Genomic DNA, 21,872 nt, shown 5'->3' on the forward strand with positions numbered 1-21,872 from the left:
GTCGAAGGGACTGTGACCTGTGGATGAGTCCATGTGGGAGCTGGAGACCCCAAAGCGTCTGTGGCCGTGGATAAGCCCATGCCCAAGCAGGTACATCTCGAAGCATCTGTGGCCATGGTTATGTCTGTGCCGCAGCAGGTATACCTCTGAAGGGATTGTGGCCCAAGGATAAGTCCACGCTGGAGAAGGTACACCTCGAAGCATCTGTGGCTGTGGATAAATCCATGCTGCAGCAGGTACACCTTGAAGCATCAGTGGCTGTGCATGAGGTCATGCTGGAGCACCTCAAATCGTGTGGCCATGGATAAGCCCACAACAGAGCAGGTACATCCCCGGAGGGACTGCAGCCATGGGTAAGGCCATGTGGGAGCAGGTTTACTTCTGAGGGGACTGTGGCTGTGGGTAAGGCCACGCTGGAGCAGGTGTACCTTGAAGCGACTGTGGCTGTGGGTAAGTCTATGCCGCAGCAGGTATACCCCTGGAGAGACTGTGGCTCCTAGATAAGGCTCCACTTGGAGCAGGTACACCCCTAAGGGGCTGCAGTCTGTGGATAAGTCCTTGCCCTGGAGCAGGGGCAAGGGGAGGAGTCCATTGCAATGTTAAACCTGATGGTCTGGTCCAAAGGGACCAGGGGTGGAGATTGTAATGGAAATACCTTTAAATTGTTGTAACCTGGGATTTGAGTTGCATGTTATAGGAATTACTATAGCAGGAACCACCTGAGCCAATGGAGGACAAGCCGTACAAGAAGCAGTGCGAGTGCAGCAGTGACCCCACCTGAGCTGGCTTTGGTGCCCAGTAACTCCGCATAACAGACCACCTCTCCTGTCCTGAGTGAGCACCATAAGAGATGGAGCCCGAAGTCATGGACTAAATGAACTCAATGGACATTTTGTGGACATTTCGCAGACATTTCACAGGGGTGGTCCATAGATTAAGGGAATATGTGTTTTATATCAAAGGATGGGAAGGGTCGTAGTGGGTAATGAGAATGTATTGGATAGTATAGGACCTGAGCATGACGTAAATGGTATGGAATAAGGGGTGGATACTGTCCTGGTTTTGGCTCGGATAGAGTTAATTTTCTTCCTAGCAGCTGGCATAGTGCTGTATTTTGGATTTAGTATGAGAATAATGTTGATAACACTGCTGTTTTAGTTGTTGCTAAGTAGTGTTTATGCTAGTCAAGGACTTTTCAGCTTCCCACGCTTTGCCAGGTGCACAAGAAGCTGGGAGGAAGCACAGCCAGGACAGTTGACCCAAACTGGCCAACGGGGTATTCCATACTGTATGACGTCATGCTCAGCATATAAAGCTGGGGGAAGAAGAAGGAAGGGGGGGCGTTCGGAGTGATGGCGTTTGTCTTTCCAAGCGACCATTACATGTGATGGAGCCCTGCTTTCCTGATGGCTGAACACCTGCCTGCCGATGGGAAGTGGTGAATGAATTCCTTGTTTTGCTTTGCTTGCATGCATGGCTTTTGCTTTCCCTATTAAACTGTCTTTATCTCAACGCATGAGTTTTCTCACTTTTACCCTTCTGATTCTCTCCCCCATCCCACCAGGGGGGAGTGAGTGAGCGGCTGTGTGGGGCTGCGCTGCTGGGGTTAAACCACGACAGCTTGGAAAACAACAGCTGGAAGCAAGCACAGAGAAAATGCAATAGAGGTCTGTAAAATCAGATCTGGCATGGAGAAGGTGAATAGGGAAAAAATGGAAAATTTAGGGAAGACAAATTTCAGCATTAATGGATTTCTAAGATAAGGAACTTTTTGACAGGGATTAGACAAATTAATGAGACAAATATCTATCACGGGTTATTAAATATGAAGAAAATTCTTCTGGTTAAGTAAGCCACCAATCATGGTGCTTGGAAAATATTCTAGAAACTGTTGCCATTCTTGTCCTATTCTTGTACCTTTTTCTTACACCACTCACTAGTGGTCAGTGCTACAAACTCAATATGAGGCTATATGAGACCTTAATCAAACCCAGAACCATTTCTTACTGGGAAAAAGAAAAAAAGCTTTTTTTGTTATCAGTAACATAGAGCATCTCCTCTATATGCATCATAACAAAAACAATCATTCTGTTGTTTTCAGTGAGCATTGCAATAGATCATATTAACACTAAAATCCTCTTGACTACTGAAATCTATCCTAGTTTACCTTTCTTTTTAAGAACTGTTGCCTGTTAGTACTAATAGTTATGATGCAAAATGCAAAACCAGAGAGACTTCTGCATTTGAGCAGGAAAGATTTCTTAATTAGTTTTTTTTCTGTTTCCAGTTTTTAAAAGTTGCTTGATTCCTAACAAGCCTTATATAGAAATGTATCTGGAATATTCTCAGAGATTATTGTCAGAGTGAGCAAAGGTCAGGCAAAAGAAGTGCACTATTAAGTCTTTGAGGAGATGACAACAGTGTTCAGCAGATATAGGCTGATTAAATTATGCTAATCTACCTTTACTTATAAGCATACAATTCCCCCTGATGGGTTTTGAATAAAGTGCATTTTAAACAGGATAAACAGCAAAGCTTCTCTTTCCATAGGGAAGCTTCTAGCAATGAGTTCTTACTGAATTGTGTGGACACCTCTGTGTAAATATGCATGTATGTTCATGTAGGGATGTACACAACATTGATCCCACGTGGTGAGAACAGAGTATTGTCTGCACGGCCAGAATCACACCAGGACGTATGGCACACACTAGAGAATAAAACTTTTTTAACATTCTTATCCACACCCATTAAATATACATACTCATTTACACACATTCACACACTGCTTTGACTTCTCCCTTTTTAGTATTGCAAAGGGCTGTGAGATAGAGAAATAGTGATTATATCCATTTTAACCAGAAATAAAAAGGATTTTCCATTACCAGCCAAGCCAGAAGGAGATGCTCCCAAATTCCAGGTCCCGATTGGCAGGTCCTGCTTCTCCTGATTTCTGGAAACACATTCTCAGAGTGGCTGAAAAAGCCAGTCATTGACATTGAAGGAGATAGTCCACCCGCTTAATCTCATTTCTTAGTAGTCTCTTTGATGTAGTTTAATTTTCAATTAAATGCCAGCATAAGCAGAATCAACATTTTGATTTATGCATTTTAATAGATAAAAAGCCTTGTATCTTTGAAAGCTCTGTGACTGTTTTATTACATTTTTTAGTTAGTCCAATGAGAAAAATCCTCTACAATTCTACTTGTCACATTATTCTTTTGAAACTATCAAAATCTTTTATATAGCTAGCAATATAAAACAAACATAGTTCATATTAAAATCAATACTCATTGACTTTTCAATGCAAAACAGTTTCTACCTCAAGAGTTTTGGTTTACTTTATTTTTTGTGTTGTATCATGAAACATCACTTTAGCTAGCAATCCATATCTTTACTAATAACACTTATCCAGCACATTTTCACTTCAATTTATTTAGTGCTGATCATCCAAACATAAGAAAACACTTTGCAAACAGTGTCTAACTAAAAAATGAAGAATGTCAGTAAAAATAACACCTTTCTTCATAGTTTTTCTCCTTGTGTGTTTTCAGAGCCAGGTCTGCTAAATAGACTGGCAGTTGCGTGTTTTTCTTATTTTTACAGACATTTTTCTTGCAGAAGTCACACAAGGGTGTGAAGGTATCACTGCAGGATCTTTACTACTACAGTGACTCTAGCTTTACTCTGTGCTTCTAATCTGAATCTCCAGGTCTGCTGGGGAAAAAAAAAAAAAAGAAAAAGAAATACACACCAGAAACCCAGAATGAGCTCAGGACCTGTTTTATGAGACATTACAGAACTATAGTGTGAGGATGGGATTCATCTCCTAGCTTTATAGATGAAAGTGCTGAAGTAATAAACAGTTATTCTTACTACTGCTACTGAGGATGACAAAACTCTCACAAAGGCTCTTGTCCTGGTTTCAGCTGGGATAGAGTTAATTTTCTTCCTAGTAGCTGGTATAGTGCTGTGTTTTGGATTTAGTGTGAGAATAATGTGATAACACACTGATGTTTTAGTTGTTGCTAAGTAGTGTTCATGCTAGTCGAGGACTTTTCAGCTTCCCACGCTCTGCCAGATGCGCAAGAAGCTGGGAGGGAGCATAGCCAGGACAGCTGACCCAAACTGGCCAACGGGGTATTCCATACCATATGACATCATGCTCAGTATATAAGCTGGGGGGAGTGGGCCAGGGGGCAGCGATTGCTGCTCAGGGACTGGCTGGGCATCGGTTGGTGGGTGGTAGGCAATTGCATCATGCATCACTTGCTTTATATATTCTATTCTATTATTATTATTATTATTATTATTATTATTATTATTATTATTATTATTACTACTTTTTTACTTTGTTTCAATTATTAAACTGTTCTTATCTCAACCCACGAGTTTTCTTACTTTTACTCTCCCAGAGGTGGAGGGAGTGAGTGAGCAGCTGTGTGGTGTTTAGTTGCTGGCTAGGGTTAAACCACAACAGCCCTTTAAGTAGGTAATATTATAACATTCCTGTGAAAATAACTCATAATTACTGGTAGAGAGACATGTACTGTTAAGAATTGATTTCTATTATTTACCATAGTTAAATGGCACTGCAGGTCCTAGAAAAACTAATATTTTCCTAAAATGTCAGTGTATCGAGATCTCTGTCTTACTTCCTCATATTTTACTTTCTGATATATCTTCATCTGTTCACATTTGCATTATCTTTTATTATGTTATAAAATGTAGAAGAAATTGAAAAAGACAATACATGAAATATTTTGGTTGCTGGACAAGATTTTGTTTCAGGTTTGTATGTAATAAACATTGTTTTTTCCAAAGTTAGTATCAATGTTTATTGTCCTTTAAGGTAATTAATAATTTTGTTTTCATCTTAGATCAATATTCATAATGGTAAGTCAATATATCATGACAAAATATTTGAACTTTATGTGTATGGCTTCCAAATACAGTTTATAGTCTCTGTAAGGTAGTGTTCAGTGCAGTAATGGATAGCACACACAAAATTTAGAGTTGTCTGTACAGTTTGGAAAATCCAGAAATGGCCAGTGTGTAGCGAAACTTCACAGGTCTTTTCCATTCCATCTTGTCCATGTCTTCTCCTCGTGACCCAAGCCAGGTTTCGCTGATAACCCTGCTTGTTCTCTTTCTCACTTGCAGGTCTTTGGTTTTAGTATTTTTTTTCTACTTATCATGAATTCCCTATAGCTCAGTTCATCTCCAGAAGAACTTAGAAACTTCACTTTCTCGCTCTCATCTGCCTACTTGTTAACTTCCTCTTTTGACCCATTCCACAATCTTTTATAGGTGAACATTAACTCTGTAAGGTTTTATTCACCATTTGTTAAAAATAATTATTCAATTCCCTCAATTCTTTTCTATTTTCATTTTAAATTTCAGTGCATGGAGCTGTCTTCCACTTAATGTTTGTCTAGGAACCAACACAGTGGAACTCACCTTTTTTAATTGGATCCTCTAATTGGATCCTACTGTAGCACAAGCAGTAACTAGGCCTGTAAGTCATAGCTTTTGAGGTATTTTATGATCTCTTTTACCAAGGTGACAATAACTAAAGAAATATTTACTCTCCGTGTCTTTCTTCCTTCCTCCTGCATATAGAACACTTCAAAGATTCTTGATCTACTGTTTCTGTAAGGGAACAAAACACAACAATACGTGCTGGTATTTGTACTAGTGATTAGTACTGAATGTCTGTTGTATTGAGCCCTCAACAAGTGTAAATATAACCCATGCCTGAGAAAAGACTAGCAACAAAATGCTTCACACTCCAAACTGGAGGGCAGATAGAATCAAGCAGAATAAGAAAAATAATAGTGGTTTTCAGGACTGAACCACGAAGTATCAGCAATCAAAGGATAAATATTCTTCTAAGGGGAGGTAGAAATCAAACACCATACTCTTTCAAAAGGAAACACAATATTTTCCTTGATGGAAAGCCCAAGTTAATGAAAATGGGCTTTACTGGTTATGACGATGAAGGTGAAAACTGCCATTAAGGTTTCCTGCACTTGAGAAGAACATGGGTCAGGAAGAAGAAAAGATGCACAAGCACTGGCTAGTAAATGCCAAGCTCACAATCACTACGAGCCAAGCCCCTGAAATCATAAGGCTCTGCTAAAACTTTTTGGTTTGCTTCTTTTTTTCTTTAATTCAGTTTCTCTTCTTTCTCCAGGCACAAAAGCCTGCAAACTAGTTTGCAAGAGCACTTGGATCTCCAGCATATGACACAAGGAATTTTGCTATGACTTTTTCTTTGTTTCTGCAGGTCTTAAGCAGCTTTAAAGATGACTACACCTCGGAATATTTCCTCACACCACAAATTCAATATTTTCGTACAGTGTATAGATAATGCCATTTCAAAGGCAAGTCTTAACTAGGATGCTTGAGAATGATTTAATGAAACATCTTTTTTTCTACTTTGAAATCATGGGTTTATTGCAATGGAGCGAGTTTACAAGGTTAAAGTATTGATGAAACTCATGTTAGAAAATATTTCTTGGGCTGCAAAATTTCTGCACAACACAGCAGAGATATGTCAACCTCTGAAAAACTCAGTGAGGAGACCAGTCAGGCAGACTGCAGGGGACGAGAAAGCAGAGCAGAAACTGTCACTAGATTGCCATCCAAAATGAATTCCCGCAACTGTACACTGGTGGAAGGGCCTCCCACTTCCACTTCCACCTCACCCACACTTTGAAATAAAGCTCCTCTTACCAAGACACTTATCAAGTGGTAATTTTTCTCACAGCTTAAGAAGGCCTCCATATTCTTCTTTTTACTACTCTTAACTAATTTATCTGGTTTTCACATGATTCCTGTAGTTTACATGCTAGGATTTCTGGAGCATCCACTCCAGAAATTCATGCATTTAATAGGCCTCCTGTGTTATATCTGCTAGAGCCATGGATATATATTGTGGATACCCTAAAACATCCTAAGTGGCAATAGGTGTCTGTATGTGGGCAACAGAGCTGAATCTCTTGAGCACAAATACAGTTCAGAGGATCATTCAGCTGACTTGCCAAGTAAGTGTTAAATTTAGAACAATTTTCTCTCTAGTCTCAAAGTACTCAAAATTCCATTGATTCAAACGAGAAATTAGGTACTGGTTGCATATGAAGACACCTGTATTCACCTGTCTTAACCTAGAGCTGAAGTCCCAACTTAAACTTCAGATCTTATGGAAACATTACGCCCAACTCTCTTTGAGTAGATGACAAATATTGTGCAATTTTAGGATGTAGTGAATAAGCTTCATTACTATGAAGGTGACGATCTGCAGTACTGCTCTTGGACAAATAAATAGATCTATTCAGCTTTGAGAACAGTATGCTGTATAGGGGATCCTAAACTATGTGCAGTCAAAGTATGAGCTTGCAAATCCACTAGCAAAGCAAAGTATTATTTCACATAATTCAGCGAAGTTCTTCTCATTAGATATTTCCAACAAACAAACAAACAAACAAACAAACAAACAAACAAACAACAAAATAAAAAATAGTTAAGAATTTTACACAATTTGGTAGCCAGCACAGCAGGTATCTATATGATATTAGCAGGAACTTAACTAGCTGTACAGACCACCGCTATACCTAGTGGAGAGAGATGGATGTTTTCACTGGCAAGACATTTGGCCCATTTTAAGCCCCTACTTTAGGAAAAAAATCTTTCTTAAAAGTGTCTTTTACAATCTGTTTTCCTGTAATGACCAACAAAGGATTATAGACAACTAACTCAAGGCATATATTTTTAATGCTCAACAAGGTAATATTGTCTCCACATAAGCGTTTGGTGCCATTTTGAGCACTGTGGGGTAAACTCCATCTGGGGCTGGGGAAGACTGTGGCTCTCCTAAGTTCTGTGTAGCATTTGCCACCTGAGAGCGGATGTCTTCAGTACCCCAGAGCATCTCTAATGATCCTAAATGTCCATTTTTAAGCAACTTGATTTACCCTAGTGAAGTCTATCTCAGTCAGATGAATGTCACCTCTCTTTTGCTTAACCCACATGGAGTAGCTGTTTATCATTCAGACTTGTGTTACTTTAACCCTTTTTCTACCTTGCACCTGGAACAAAACAGGACTGCAAGACAGGAATGGGAAAAAACCCAAACTACTTCAGATCATTTACTATACAAAAAGTATCAGTGAAAAACATAATCCTGGAACAGAAGACGACAAAAAGAATTTCAGTTTGGTCCACCAAAATAGTTCATTCAATCTGAATGGAACTAATTTTTTTTTTTTAAATCCTTAGTAGAGTCAGCTTACAGCTTTACATTTTAAAAATCAAATATATGCAAATTTATGCTAAATTATATACTATAATCAAAATTGATGCTATTTTCTTATATTTTCAAGAAATAGAAATTATCCCTTACATGATTGTTTTGATTGCTACATTAGTTGCCTGTTGAAAGAGAAAAACTGAAAAAAGGCCATAATTAATAGACTATATATTTCCTGCTATTCAAAGGTATAAAATTATTATATTCAAAACCTTGTTGTGGGCAAAAGGAAACATACCTTATATGTAAAGTCAAGAATGTCTTATTAGTGTAATTGAAATCTTAACAGCCTACTCAAAGAATTGTTACTAGTCTAGACCAAAGTAAACAGGAAAAAATACATATTACATTTTATACACTTTCAGTGGTGCTTTACACCTTTTTTCTTCTGTGATCTGCTACTCCATACTCGTATTGAACTTACTGTATGTGAAGTGTCTTATCTATACCAGATATTTGCTCTGTTTGCTTATTGCTACCCCTAAAACCAGTTTTCCCTCCTCCCTGGTCTGCATTTCTCTAACTGACCATTGCTGAGTTGTTTACAACCTTGGGATTTTCAGCATCATGTTGCATCTCCTTCCTTTTGCCTGCAGTCTTCCGCAGTGCACCCTGTGTCCCCACTTCTGAGGACTCTGCTATCATCCCATGACAATATGCTAGGGTCATAAATAGCTGACGCTACACAGAACAAATACTTTTTACCACCATCTATGTGAAAATTATGGTTGTACCACACAATTATACAAAAATAAGCAAAATTAAAATAAATTAGGCAATAGCTATCTGGTCATTAGAAATTGCTGCTACAGCTAAAGAAGCTTAAATAAAGCTCCAGGCAGGGCAGATCAAGGTGAAACAAAAACTGACAAGTCTTGAGATCTTGCAGAGTTAATTTAAAGCCCGTGGTCTCTTACTGACAATAACAAAATAGTATTTACTGATCTGCAGGGCTACAGAAAGAAGGCATGATGGCATTTGTTAATGTTGGTTAATGTTGTTTAGTACATATACCATGAGATTGGTAGTCCGGATATTTTAATTCCATTCTTTACTCTTTCCAGATGCATCATGTCTTTTATCTTTCCATAGCTCAGCTTACAGTCCTAAGAAATGGAACAATATTGCATTTTTTGCAGATATCACAAAGATAATTAAGTAATACTCCAGAAAGATTTCAAGATCCTCTGAAGAGTCTTTATCTTGTGAAGTGCAGAACACCATAGCTTTATTGCAACATTTGAACACACATTTAGCTTGAACTGCTGGGACTTCTCATATATTTAAAGCTGAACACAAGAATCAGTGTACTCAAGGAAAAGAGTCAGAATACAAAGCACCCAGCAGGATTGAACTCAGAAAGGTAACTAGACAGGGATAAAGTATTATTGGGTTTGTTTTTTTCTCCCCCCAAGTCTTGTCAGGCAGCCATGAAAACCAAAGTGCGCTGTGACTCTGACGCCCTGGCTACTTTATTCTGTGAGGAGCATCAGTGAGACAAATTCTGTATGCCTCGTTCCTCTGGAGCAATGTTAAGATGTGTCCCAGTGAAATCATTAGGCTTGCACCACTACAGAAAATACCCTTTAACATTAGCATCACTATCAGAACGTAGATCTTTCTTCCTTTTTCTTTTTCTTATTTTTTTCTTTTGTCCTTTTTCTTTTTTTACATGTTTTTTCTTTTTTCTTTTTCTTTTTTTTCTCATTCTCCTTCTCCCTCCCCCTCTCCCCCTCCTTTCTTTCCCTTTCCTTTCTCTTTCCTTTTCCTTTTCCCTTTCCCTTTTCCCTTTCCCTTTCCCCTTTCCCTTTCCCTTTCCCTTTCCCTTTCCCTTTCCCTTTCCCTTTCCCTTTCCCTATTATTATTCAAGCTTTCCTCAAGTAAAACTCACATTGAACTCAGAGTGGGAAAAACAACCACAAGAACCCCAGGTACCAAACAGAACTTGTCACAAAACAAGAATACCAGAAAGATGCAAGGAAATTCTTGGGATTTTCTCCATTGATGGCTTTCAGCAAAGATAATTCAGGCATTTGCCCAGGCAGGGCATACTGTCAGAGATGTAGAACTGCTACCATGAGGAACATCCCTACTTTGCTCATACTACAGCTCAGGACTGACTGTTTGGCTGCTGTTGTGAGGCAATGGAGGAATGATGATGAGTGGGAAAATCAGTCCTGAAGTTCTGGAAGGACAGTGGCTCGTCCTGCAACACAGTGTCCATGAGTGACGTTTTGCTCTAACATATTTTCCAAAGGAACTGGTGCTAGGGGAAAAAAAAAAACAAAACAGACCAGAACATAGTTGTTCTTGGTTGTCACCAGCATACATTCCCCATTTTCGAGCAAGAAAGGCTCTGTTCTGCTTACTGAGCACAGCTGATTTAGGGGAACATAAACGTACACAGTGCATCTGACTTGAGAGTCCTAGTGGACACCACCATGCCCTCCAACTAACACTAATCCACTAGGAAATTAGACAACATAAGTGCTTAAAAATGTGCCTAATCTTTTTACACACAAGATCATAGTCACGGCACAGACACCCCAGGAGATGTGTTACCAATTCAAGTGCATAAACAATGCGCTGCAGAGCCATTATCTGCCTATATAGGTTGCTGAGCTGTTAGAGATTTAAAGTGTCAAAAGCAATTGCGTGGATCTGTGATGTGTGGAGATTTTTCAACATAATCTGTATTGTTACATTGATTAAACTATTTCAGTTATCTGAGTCATCAGACCACAATTCCAAGTCATTGATTCATTGCACAAGGATGAAGGAAACAAGGTAAGGATTTGTGTTCACTGGTTTTATCCCCTTATCACTTCAATTGAATTAATATCTTATTTTTACATTTGTAAGACACAAAGACTTTTACTTTTCACACAAATGTAGAGAGAAGGAGCTGGTTATTTAATGGCTGAAGATCTTTATTCAGCTCAAAAACATGGAACTGCAAAATTTCAAGTACTCTTGGGGCAAGCTGCTCTGTCTCCATTTGCTAGGAAGAAAGGAGTGAATTTAATTACTACATTATTTTATATCTGATTCCTGAATCCTTCTGCTGATCAGTGGAATCAGAAAACTGAAAAAAAATCTCATATCTGATGTGTTTTCAGTGATTGGACAGAACTTTAATATAACAGCAGAGATGTAGTGAAAAGAAAAAAAAAGAAGAGCAAAGCTTATTGGAATGAGAAATTTGATGATATTCTAAGTTTTGACGGAAAAACATAGGTAATGTGTACCTAAGTGAAGTAGTGCAATTGAGTGTAACAGTTTAGAACAATCTAGGGGGAAATTGAGATATTTTTAATCTTTTTTCTTCCTTTTTTATGTCTATCTACAATCTAAGACCCCAGAGTTAGAGGGAATGATTACAACATGCAGAAACAGGGCTCCAATCTATTGCCTTTGAAGTCTCTGGCAAAATTCCCATTAATTGATAAAACCACAGGCGCTAAGACAGCTTGGTGTTTGGTCTGACCTGCTGAGAGCTAGGATTTCACAGGTTCAACTTTGTAAGGAGATGAGCCAATATAATCAGGTCATCAAATACCTGCTTTCAACAGAAGTAATAAAAAGATAAAATTCTTGAATAAAACAGTGGCAATTTACACCACAAAGAATACAGCTTTACCTACCCGTTAAGTTCAAATCTGGGTTAGGTGTGTAAATCCTTTCTTTCAAAAAGTTAAGGAAGTATGAATTTCATCTTCAAAGGATGGACAAAGTAGGCTGCCCAAACTCATTTCTCATAGCTTCATCTTTTCAGAAAAACACAGCCTAATCACTGGACTATGTGTATGAGAGTGGGGAGAGCACTGTCAAATAGAAGCCTTATATTTTGCAGAGACATGGTGCCTGGCGGTTAAGGAAATGGTGCAGGAAGTGAGAAACTTGGCTCCAGTCCCCACACCGTTTCCTTCTATATTTAAGACAGTGAAAAGGTATACTCTTGTTCCGTGCTGGATCCTGAATACACAGTTACTTGTGCCTCTTCGCATTGCACAGCAATTAAGTTAAAAAGGCCATGCCTCCTTGGCTCAGCCAGCTACATAGTTTCTTTATCTTCGTTATGTGATAGGTATTTTTGCTTGCAGGGTTTCAAAATCTATGCCTCATCCTTCTGCTGTACTGGTTAGTCTACGCTTTGGTGGTTAGAGGGGTAGAAAACCTCCACTCCGGGCTGGGAGGCAGATACAGTTCTGCTGCTTTCTGAACAAGTCTGCTGGCCTCACGCAAACAGTGAGTTGTCACCTCCTTCTCTGACTCCATTTCCAAACACCCTCTTTGAGCCTGCTGTTTGACCTGCACACTTCTGATACAGAAAGCCACAGGTTCTTCACAATCTGTGGCAGCTACAGATGGCCTTACCACTCTCACTGGAGCACTTTGGAACCAACTCTCATGTTAAAGTATGGATGAAAATTTGCGTTGCAAAGTAGAGAAACTGATTAAAGTTCAGGTTTTTGTAGTCCTAGAAAAGTAGCCTAAATCCTGCCACAGTCCTGCCTAACACAAAAAACAAGCTATACAAACTTAACATTCAGATACAACAGCTGTGGGGAAATCTAATTGTAAAAAAAAAGGGTGATTTCCCACCGACCTGGACTGTTAAAACAGGAAATGCTGAAAGTACCATCCAACACCGTCATGCAGTTTCACCAGCAAAGACAGCACAATTGGAGAGCTCTAGCAACTAATTATTCACCAGCTATTGACAAACCAAGGACAATATTCTTGCTGGAAAACTAACAAGAGACCTAGAAAATTTTCAATTGCTTTTTGGCCCGAAGAAAGACGGAAAATGTTCTTCAGAAATTATTTTTTACAAATTACTTCCTCAGTTCTATTTTGAATCTTTACTCTCCAGAAAGAAAACTATGCCTTTTAAGGTTTACACTCTGCTGTACACATTCTTTATGTTTACCAGACTTTGTATGATTCACTGCTTAGTTACTGCAGTATTTAAATTTGTGGCTGCCTGTTCTCTTGGCATCTTACATAGAGTAAGACATATAAAGATAATCTGAGATGATGACCATATTTCAAATACGGGAGGTAGCAAAGAAAGAGGAAAGGTTAACTGACATACATAATTTTTTTTCTTCGTGTTTTCCTGTCTTCTGTCAGTGCCAACAGATGGAATTACTGTCTTTTTGTGGCTCTCAACTCTCTTACCATCATTGCTATGCAGCCTTAGGTGTTTTTCATCAATGCCTGACTGTATGTAGCTTCATATGTACTTCTAGATCTTAAAGCGCATCCTTCAGCCAACAAACTTTACTGTTCCATCATTCCTCATTGACTCATCAGTGACACATTTGTTATAAACATTCACCAATCCTGCTGTATCTGCCTAGTGTTTTGTGGAAAAAACTTTGTGGAGTAAAAGGGACTCTATCACATATATTTTCTCCAGGATTTTATTCTTCAGTTAAATTCTGCTATCTATTATTCTCGCTGAGCTAGAATATCTCTACTACTGGACATGTCTCCTGCAAACTACTGGGACATTTATTTCAGGAAACAATTTATCATAATTCCATATTCATCTCTTCAGCCTTTTAGATACTTTTCAGATGCAACCATACATTAGTTTTAGCCTTCGTCAGAAAGAAAGGATTTTAAAAGGCGAAATATTTAGTACCTTGATACACAGCTTCCTTCAGAGGCATTGTTTTTCAAAGACTATGTTACACAGAAATTCTGTCATTTTTAAGACTTCAGGATCTCCTGCTCTATCACTTAATCTCTATCAGATTGCTTTAAGATTACAAAGTATTAGAGTAGAATTAAAAAAAAAAAAATTCTAGAGACTGGTTGTTCTCTTTTCCTTTTTCTCTTTTTTCTTTCTTTATCTTTCTCCTACCACTTGACAACTGTGTCTGTTTATATATCCTGGTTCTAATCTGGAAAGAATATGCCAAGATCTTATTTGAAACATACAATAGAAACCAAATAATGGAAAGATTAAATACACTGCTTAGTCCTCCCAACCAGAGTAGGTCTGTCTGGGGTCACAGAGCCCTACGTTTTGTTCTGCTTTAAGTAACAGGTATCCACTATGAAGATGCCATTGACACAGAGTGGTCACCACTTACTGAGTACTTAGAGGGAAATCCCGGTTAGTATGCTGAAAAAAGATTATAGAAATTTTTTCATGGATATCTCTATTTCATGTTTATAGCGGGATGTGCAGGGTGTCCGTGCCCAGGCGCTGGCGGGGGCTGCAGGGGCCTCTGCGGGGAGAGGCCGGGCTGCCCCGTGCCGGACACAGCCGGTCCCAGCCGGTCCCGGCCGGCTCCAGCGGCCCCACCGCAGGGCACAGCTGAGCCCCTCAGCCAAGCCGGGGCGCCGGGGGGAAAACAGGTTTCCGAAAGGGCCACGGGCGGCACAGGCAGAGGAGGAGGAAGCCCAGGAGGGAGCAGCGGCAGAGGGAGCCCGAGGCCGGAGGAGGAGGAGGGCAGGAGGGGCTGCAGGCCCGGGGCAGGGATCCCCGGCAGCCCTGGAGAGAGCCCGCGGGAGCAGAGACCCGCCCTGCAGCCCGGGGAGGGCCCCAGGCCGCAGCAGGGGGATATTTCCTGCGGGAGCTGCGGCCGTGGGGAGCCCCGGCGGGAGCAGGTTGTCCCTGAAGGGCTGCAGCCCGGGAAGGGCCCGCGCTGGAGCAGGGAGACGGGGGAGGAGGGAGGAGCGGCCGAGAGGGGCTGGGGGGGACCGACCGCAACCCCCATCCCCACCCCTGCGCCCCTCGGGGGGAGAGGGGTCGGGAGTGGAGGGGTGAAGGTGGGACTGGGAAGAGAAAAGGTATTGTTTTAATATTTGCCTTCTGTTTCCCACTTCTTAAATTATTAATTACATTTTTATTGGAATTGGCAATAAATTAAATGAATTTTCCCTATGTAATCCTGCCTTGCCTGTGACGGAAGTTGGTAAATGGTCTCCCTGTCTTTTTCTCAACCTATGCGCTTTTCCATCCTATTTTCTCCCCCTATGCTCTTGAGGAGGGGGAGTAAGAGGCAGCTGGGTGGTCTTCTGGTAGCTGGCCAAGGTCAGCTGACCACAGGGTAAAAATATTTTTTATGTTTGATTAAGAAAAAGGTGCTTGTCATCATCAGAACATTTTAGGAAGCCTTTGAAGGACTTTTAATGTGAAAAGAAATAAGCAAAAAAGTCATAGGAGGTTGTTAAGATCATAGAATCATATAATCATTAAGGTTGGAAAAGACCTCTAAGATCATCGAGTCCAACCATCAGCTGAACACCACCATGCCCACTACACCATGTCCCTAAGCGCCTTGTTGCTGTCAATCTTGTATTACTATCTGTGCTGTTTAATAGGGATCTCTGTCCATGAATCATGCAAACAAATGCATGATTCTTTTTATTACCCCTTGAAGGAGAAATACATTGGTCTTTAAGCATTTTTAATGTTCTTTTACATTTTTAAATAGGGGTGCACTGTATCGGAACAAAAATATTTGTTTTCTCAATAAATAAAAAAGTAAAATAATAATGATAGTATTTTTTAAAAGAATTTAGAATCACATTCTGTCTTGCTAGAAGCAGAAAGTGCAGGTTTCTGATGTTCCTGTCACTTAAAGATTTGCTCATGTTTTACATTAGAAAACGAAAATAGAAATATATGCCATCAAGAGGAAGCACTGGGGACATAAAACCAGACATGTCTAGGGTTGTAGAACAGCCTTTCCAATATTTGCAACATCTTCTTTCAGTCTCGCAAATTAGCTGCTTCCCTCAGGTAGACATGCCTAGTGCTTTCTTGAGGGACTCATCTCATCCAACCAAAGACATCCGTAATGCAGACCCACTTTTGTCCTTGACCTCTTCTGAGGTTGGGCAAGTCAATCACCCTGTTTGCCTTTCCTCAACCTTGGTCAGCTTTATCTGAGGGAAAATACACTATAAACTCACAGGGACGCTCTTCATGTGATGCCTGATGTAACTCAGTCTAGACAGCAACTTAAGCCTTTCACTAGTACTGTCAGACCACAGCTCACGTGCACATCCACAGATAAGCAAAACATACATAAAATACATGCACACATGTTCTACCTGCCTGAAGTCAAGCCAGTGTGCCCAATCCTAAAATTATGTCTAGTTTGCAAGAGAAACAACATTTCACGTAATGGAAACTTTAGAGATAGCAAACAGAAATTAATGGACTTTACTAGAATTATGCCTGTTAATACTTTAATAGAATTCAGTAGAAACAAAAATGTTTATATTTAATTGATTCAAATAAACGGCTTCAGAATCACATGACATGTTCTGAGAGTTTTTCCTTTTAGCTCCAATTAAAGGCAACAGATTATAAAGTATCAGCCAAAATGTTCCAAAGCTTCTCCTAACAAACTGACCTGGACTGAAAGCCTTTCTTTTTCCCCCTTACACTGAGATTTAGCAACATGCTTTTATAAAAATTACAAGGTAATAACATCACAAGAACTAGGGTTTTTTCTCTATTTGAGCTTATCTCCAGCAAGAATGAATTGACTTATGTCATGTGTGTGTGATGGTGAAAAAAATAGCCCTTAGAAATCTATTTTGTCTCATTAATTTTGACATAAAATTTAAGACTGTAGAGTCATAAAGCATAAATTAGGTAAGTGTCACCCTGCATCGATCCTTTAAAGAAAAGGAAGTTGATCATTCTTGGTTTATTTCACTAGGAAATTATTTGCCTGGATTACTTCAAAGTTTAATTAAATTGTCGTATAACACATATAAAATATCAAATAAAATAGTCTTTTGCTGTGCCACTACATTAATTTTCTGTCATCAAAAGTGTTTATCTTGTTAGCTGCCTCACTTAAACTTGCTCAGCACCAATTAAGTGTTATATCTGAATACATTTAGGATATTTAAATTCCCTCTTTTATCGCATTCTTGTTAAACTTTTAATTTTCTTTTTGTTGTAATTAGCATTTGGGGAGTTCAATTTCTTTAATAGGTTCTCTGTCATTTACATTTTATATTACTCTACTTGTTTGTCATGAGATCAGTGGAGCAACTGTAGATTTGCTTAGTAGAAAAATATTGCAGGAATACTATATCGTTTATGAAAGATTTCATTAGCTTTATTTCCTAAGGAAGAAAGGCTTACACATTAGCTTTTTGGACTTTCTGTCTTCTGAGTCCTCACACCACTCAGGTCTGAAAGCAATATTGAGTGTTATCCAAATCTCATAGAAAGGGATAGGTTTTAATGATAATTAAATTGCAACCAACAGTCCCTAGAATATTTTCTGTCCATGGCAGCATGTGTCCTCCCAGACGACATTCAGTGACAGTACAGAAGTTAAAATACGTTGAAGACTGTTTCCAATACACAGTTTCTTGCCACTGTTTTGGAGACTAAGAAAGTTTAGCAGTACCAGCTAGTACAGTTTAAAACAGACTTTCATGGTCAGCCAGTCAGAGAGTCCCAGACATATTTCATGTATTCTTCATGTCCAAGTATGCCTAAAGCGTTACCTGAAATGCAAGCTCAGAGTCCAGTCACTTGGATAAAGGCAAGAATCAGGCAGGATGTGACATGTCTAAGTGGCTCATATTTCAGGGCAGCACAGAAATAAAAGTGGAGACTTCATGGGTTTGTGGCTGTAAGAGGCCAATCTCCAGACCAGAGCATGTTCCAGGTTCTCCCTGTCTCCCAAATATACAGACAGCCCAGGTCACGCTATCCCTTGGTGCCAGACATGGTGTGCTCTCAGGGACATCCCAGCCGTGCCTGAAGTCATCCTCCTCTGTGAGGAACTCTTGAGTCTGGGACCCTTAAAAGGTGTAGAGTTAGACTGTGCAATTAAAATCAAGCTCGTTATTCCCTCTCCTCAAGTAATAACTCTTTTAAGAAATTTGTGAAGCTTAATGTTTCTAGCATACTTTGAGATCATTGGCTTTAACTGGTGTTATCATTGCAGAGGCAACATTATGACTACATGGCTGTATTTTTCAAAACCAGGAACGGGTCCAATGCTTTAAATTAAACCAAGAGCCAAAGCACTTTGATCTACTCTCTGCTTGTTCTAATTTACTAGGTAAACCTCCAGAGAAACTTGGTCATTTTCTCTCCATCCAGAAATAAGCTGAACTAGAAATCTCCATTTAGTCGTAGTCACTCACTAGTTCTGTCCAGGCACTTTGGATGAAAACTTATTGAGAAGGGTTGGGTTTTTTTTCCCTTTTTTTTTAAATTAGTTATGTCTCTTTCCTCCTAGTCACCATTATCCAAAGTAAGCACTATTAATTTGAAATTAATGGGAGGATAACGATGCAGCACAGGTTGCAGAGCATCACAAGGAGCTTGATTGTGCTGAAATACTGGTTTCTTTTCCTCATTGCTGGTGGCTAACACCTGGCTGACAAAAAGCCCGTTATGGTTTGCTTATATAACAACCAAAGTTGCAGAGAGGAATTCTGCCGGTTACGACAAGAAATAAAAATTTCTTGCCTTTGATTACCCTTTGAATTGCCTTTGGTTCATGAAGAGATTGATGTAATATGAAGAGAAGTATCCATCCTCCTGACTGAGGGGCTGAGAATCAGCTGACCACACACAAATGCATATTTCAGGGTGAACCAAATAGCTCTCCAGAGTACGCTGAGCTTCGTGACTAATGAAAAACAAGACACCTGCCTCACATGGGGTATCTATGCATCTATATCTAGATGTCTTAAACTAAACCCCACCCCTACAGTCCAAGGCTGAATCCCACCCATTCAGTCTGTCAATGAAACATGCACTTCAGGGAGGTGAGGTCTTGATCCCCACCTGGTCCTGAACCATGTAACCTTGCAGTTTCTAGCTGTTTGCAGTGTGACAATTGTCATAAATTGTTATTGACCTTGGTAACCAACATCCCAACCTCTTCAAACTCTAACAGAAACTACAGGAACACCTCCCTCGTGGCATGTGTCACACAAAAATACCAAGTAGCAGAGAGTAAAACAGCACCTTATTGCCCTGCTAGCCATGGAATACCAGCATGTGAGTAAAAGACACTGATACTCCAGCACTGTAAGTGGAATATGTAATGATGTGGGGCACAAGTGGGTGTATTGATGGTAGTTTTTAGGAACTAGAAACTCCTACTAGAAGAATAGGCCAAAAGTGTGGGTTTTTTTTATTTCCAAATTCTGAATGAATTATCCTGAGATGAGCCTCATTTGAATTGTGCTTGAACATATTCATAACATTTTAGGTTTGACATTGTGAATGGAACTTTTCCCCCATTGTGGCATAAAAACTGCAGGCACTGAAGAGAAAAGGCAAGCTCTGGACTCTCAGAAAAATAGACGCTTCCATCTCTTCCTAATATCCCTCTGGTAAAGGGAAGCTTTCAACCATTGCATCTCTATATACATATGACACATTTTTCTCCTGAGAATGTCTCACGCTGAGTGTGCAGAAAATGGTACTAACGCCTATGGCACACACTGTACACCTTGTTTCCAGCCCAGACTTCTGATGCATTAACTGTAACTCAGCATCCTTGGGTCACCTTTCAAGAGATAAAAAATATGTTAGTCTTTGTTCGCAGCTAGAAACTTTCAATATTCAGCTATGCTAACGATTTTTGGTTTGGGTTTGTTTTCCTTTCTTATTCCAGACTCTTTTAAAAGCATACCCTGCCAAGGCCTTCTGCTGGTGCTTTAGTAAGAATTATTTTGCTTACATTTGATTATAAGCATAGTTTGGGACCCAGAATTGTGAAAGCGTAGTGTTTCAGGGAGAAAAAAAAAAGAAAATTATAGGCACAACTCGATTCACTAAGCAGCAAAACCACTGGGGTGTCTTAATAAAACCAATCCCCTACCCATGGAATCCTCCAACAGTCTTTTCCACCGGAGCAGACCTTGTCCAAGTAGGAATTTCTTTTGAAATACATTGAATAACCTCCTTCCCCTCTAAAGAGGCTTATTGGTAGCTCTGAGATAGCAGGATCAGGGTCCAGCAAATATTTCTGTCATTGTTGCAACCCAGCTGCAAAGGTTTAATATAACTAATGGCAGCGGGTGGTTTCTAATACCGAAAGGTCACTGAGTCACAGGAAGCCACCTGGCCCTGCTGTAATCTTTGCAGCTCACAATTATTATTATCTATTATTGTTCTCTATTTATAATAAATACATCAAAATCTTGAAAAAAAGAATCCATCCAAAGATGTAGGAATCCTTGCCAGAAATAAAATATGAAATTTAAATTAAATCCAGCAGCTGCTCCTAATCAGCAAGCCAAAAAGAAATAGCCAACCACAATAAAATGAAGTCCAGACCGTGCCTGCATTTCATGCAAATTTCAGGCCTTAATGTGTCATTTCCTGAAATACTAGCTAAAAAGACAGACTGCAAGCAATTCCTTGGAGTCCCTCATATTTAATCTGACCTCCAGTACCAACTTTCTCTTCTATTTTACAAGGACGCTTTTTCTTTTACTGCCAGATTGCATTCTGGGTCACCTTTAAGATGTAGTTTAACATGCCATTCCCCGCAGTGCTCTAGTCCCAAGGGCACAAGAGAACAGAATATAGCAACTAAATCTGCTTTCTTTCCAAAGCTGGCTTCTTTGATATTGCTGTTGTGAGATTATTGAACAGCAGCTGGAGATTCAATAAAAACCCCAGAGGTCAAATTTCAGTAGCTAAACACAGGTGCTAAACCCAGGCAGCTACTTCGGTCTCCAGTATATATTCAGTCAAGCAGGACCAGCTGATCTTTATGTGTGTCCTTTGCATGGCTGGTCTGATTGTCTCAGGTAAGGGAGGTACGTATATAAACCTGGGTACCAGAAGGATGACAGCATTACAGTCCAATGTCTGCTTTCTGACCAGTAGCTTCTTATAAATGCTGAACAGAAGAAAATGTGGTACCATTTTGAAATGTGTACAGAAACGTCCTTTGAGGTGAAGAGAAATTGTGCAGATCTGGTCTCTGGGAATGATGACCCAAAAAAGACTCCAACCAATGCTGACAGCTGTACCACTTTCTGTTCCAGTCTGGTCAACCCTTGGTCAACCCTTACTACTATCAAAGGAAATAGAAGAAATCTAACAATATCATATGGAAATCCAGTTTTAATTCATAACTGTGTTTACTTTGATCATTCATACTTGAGTATGAAGCACAAATCCAGCAAGTGGTGATAATTTGTGCTAACGAGTCTCACAAAATACATCTGTGTTATATGAAATTCTTTAATCACTTTTTCAGCATGCTTGCTGTTGAGTTTGCTGAGTTTCTCTTTGTTTTTATATTATGGCAAAGTAGAGGAATTGGTTTCTGTGCTACTTAGTTTATGCCTCTTGCTTGTATTTACTCTCTGAATTACCACAACACTTAGGCTCTGTTTTGAAGACTTACACATGAATATAACAGACAAAGCATTCCTAAATAATTTTTCAGGAAATTTTCAAGGTTCACAAACCTGCTCTGAAATAACTGTCAGGGGTTTGTGTACTCAATAGTGTATCAGATAGAAATTGCAGAAACATTATTAAAAGAAAACAAAAAGCTGCAGTGGAATACCTACCTTATCACTG

The sequence above is a fragment of the Calonectris borealis genome, chromosome 2, assembly GCF_964195595.1.
Source record: "Calonectris borealis chromosome 2, bCalBor7.hap1.2, whole genome shotgun sequence".
Lineage (NCBI taxonomy): Eukaryota > Metazoa > Chordata > Aves > Procellariiformes > Procellariidae > Calonectris > Calonectris borealis.